At 37.7% G+C, this 3,164-nt stretch overlaps 1 long non-coding RNA gene across 1 annotated transcript; it reads left to right on the top strand.

Moving 5' to 3' along the window:
* Window positions 1–238: 238 nt before the first annotated feature.
* Window positions 239–1,426, top strand: LOC132314947 (uncharacterized). Its single transcript, XR_009483546.1, has 4 exons — window positions 239–323; window positions 430–548; window positions 674–740; window positions 1,337–1,426. It is a non-coding gene; the product is annotated as an uncharacterized LOC132314947 (long non-coding RNA).
* The last annotated feature ends 1,738 nt before the right edge of the window (window positions 1,427–3,164 follow it).

Here is a 3,164-nt window from a genome sequence, read left to right as displayed (position 1 = left end):
GGTACATATCTCAGAATTTTGTTCATGTCATGGATTTATAACGAGATTTATTATATTTGATTTGCTTGCTTTTCAAATCTGAGTAGAAATCTTTGTATATAAATCTAGGACTGCAAGGTACAAATGGCATCATCCCAGAGCAAATCAGATTCTGATGGTAAGGATTTGTATTAACTGATATTTTACCTGTTGTTTCTTGGTAATCTAAAAATTGACTTGACTTCTGAAATTATCTAAAGGGGCCGCAAGTGCTTTGGATGAAGAAAATTTTTGTTCTAGTCCACAACTTTCGACACTTGCTACAACTGCTGCTTCTGGAGAAGGTTAGTTTGTTTGTCAGTTATGTATGACTTAAGTGTTTTTAAATGTAACCACTCATATACTCATTTATACATCCTTGCATTTCTACTGTTTGTTCATTTGGTTTAGCTTGCACACCACTTATTGATGTCCAACTGTCACCAAAGAAGGCTCTCTGTCACGCAATGCTAAAGAGTCGCTTTGCAGATACTATCTTGAGAGCAGAACAGAAGATACTTTTAAATCATGTAATGAATTTTGATTTTCCATATGAAGTTTGATGTGCAGAATTATGATGTTATTTCTAGCAAGTTAGAAGTAGTATAGTGGTCGAGCATGTGATGTTGCTTACCAAGTTTGTCATTGATCTCAGGGTGGTAAAGCTGATGTGTTAAAAATGCAGCAGGACAAGGAAAAAATGGAAAGAATGCAGCATGAAGGTATTAAATGAACTTCGTACCTGTCAGTATTATATATTTGTATGTGCTACTGAGCTAACACATAATTCTCCCTTTTTAATATAATAATGACATTTCTTCTTAGATTTTAATGAAAATTTGAAGGTCTTGAGGGTGGTTATTGACCTATCATGCACAAAATATTTAATTCTTTAATCTATTTCAAGCTGGTTGGGAATTGATGATACGAAATTTGTAGTGTATTACGATGGTATTACAAATAGAATAGAACAGAACAGAATTGGGACAAGGAAAATGTTAAAGTAGGATGTGAGGACCTTTTTAAGTGTCTGGTTTATCAAATACCCAAATCCTAAGACACATGAACTTGATAAACATTTATATTTCTCTCTCTCTCTCTCTCTCTCTCTCATGCGCGTGTTGAAGGGATGGAGGCTACAAGAGAACATGAAATCTGTGATCTAATCTACTTTGGCAGCTTTAATTCATCCTATCATATTATTTTTATTGGAGTTTTTATTCATTTTTGTTCTTACTATGAGGTGCTTCTCTTTTTATGGAAAAGCTATAGAAAGTTCTGCAACTTTGTTTTTAACTGGTAATTTTACTGTTCACAGAGATGTTAAGAATTCAAGCTGAAATCAAGGCTGCTGAAGCTGCCTCGCGACTAAGAGCAAAAGCTGAACTGAAAATGCAGCGGGAGAGAGCCCTACTTGCACTAGAGAAGGTATGTCTATGTCTCAGTATCTCTTTCATGTAGATGTTCAAATTTGTTGAGACACCTTTATTACGAAAGGGATCTTTCCTGTTGTAAATCTTACCCCTATTCAGATAGAGAAGACCATGGAGATTGATTAAAATTTGAAGATCTTTAAAGATCTTGAGGTGCTTTGTGGGTGTTCGCCATTTGGCCGCTTCTGTAATGCGTTGAACAGCTCGGTTTGTATATAAAGGAGGAGTACCTGGTGGGGGAGAACGAGGATATATATTCATAAATCTGAAAACTCTTTCTTTTGTCACTCTGATTGTATATTCTTGTTTAGTGGAGTGGGAAAAAAACAAGGTTGCGTGTAAATGATCTACTGAGTGAGGGATTGTAGTTGTAGAAGAGGCAAGAAAAATGTTGCAATATAGATGAGTGGAACTTATTAGGTGGGGCCTCCTTCCCATTAGTTTCTCATCTCCATTTTTTGAGAGGGGATGATGTATTTGGATTTAGGGATATTGGAAACTGTTTATAATATATAGCTATAGCCTGAAGAGGGGGCTTCCATTGAGTTTCATCTCTAGGGGACTGTTGTATTATCAATGCAAAGTTGATGTTACTATTTTTCAGATTATGCGTCTGCTTTTCCCTGTCCCTACTACTATTTGATTTTGATAGAGATATTATATATAGTACGGTCTTAAGCTGCGTGTCAGAAACCATCACAATCTGGTCTCAATGTTATAAGGGCTGTTCCATTTTGAATTTTCATGGTGACTTGTAAGGTTGTAATTTAATGTTTTCTTCTTTATTGTTGCTATTTCAAAATTAGGGGTGACAATTTATGTCTAACTCATTAAACCGTTCAATGGTCAATAGTGGGTTAAGATTTAAGAGTGGTACCGCTTTTCTCTCTTCTTTGTAAAAAAAAAAAATTAGGGTAAAGTGCAAAAAACCTCCTTGAACTATTGGTCATTTAGTAGAAAACTCTCCTGATCTAATAATTTGGTATATAACCTCCTGAATTAACCATTTTGTTGCAATTAACCCAGTTCGGTGATCAACTGGTTGAATTTGACCGTGAAGAAGCACATGACGGGTCACGTGACAACCCAAATTTCTTTAAATGACCATATAACCCTTTATGAAGCTAAAAGACCACAATGCCCTTATTAGTACGTTAAATCCCAAATAGGTGAGAACCCCTAAATTCTTCATTCTTCGTCTTCCTCGATCAAATCTCTCTATATAAATTCCTTATTCCTCATCTTCCTCAATCAAATCCCAAATAGGTCAGAACCCATAAAGCCAGTGAGCTCAACTGGATTGAATCCGCGGCCGGCGAACAAGGGAGGGCTAGGCTGTGGAGAAATCGGCCGGTGGAGACAATGGCAAAGAGCTCAAATGGTGGAGCTCTGACAGGTGAGGTTAGTGGAGATAGACGGCGGGCAAGAAGTCGCAATTCCGGTGATGGGCTGTTATGAAGAAGCTTGGTCATGGTCATGTACGGGGACCGGTTGCGAGGTCCCAGTAACTGACCCCGGAGACTTCGGCTCGCCCCAAGGCAACACAAGCACCATCTTTGAGTACATAAAGTGAACGAGTTGACTCAGCGGCAAATTTCGTGGTGACAGAATTTTGATGGGCTTACCTAAGTTCACACCAGCAACCCTAATCAAGTCCTTTGTGAATGAAATTATGGTATCTTCTTTGTCGTCGTCCTCCTAACACGCGTCAAG

Source organism: Cornus florida, unplaced genomic scaffold, assembly GCF_030987335.1.
Source record: "Cornus florida cultivar Cherokee Brave unplaced genomic scaffold, ASM3098733v1 CherokeeBrave_3.0.0_Hap2_Chr06, whole genome shotgun sequence".
Classification (NCBI taxonomy): Eukaryota; Viridiplantae; Streptophyta; class Magnoliopsida; order Cornales; family Cornaceae; genus Cornus; species Cornus florida.
This window is presented reverse-complemented; position numbering and strand designations above follow the sequence as displayed.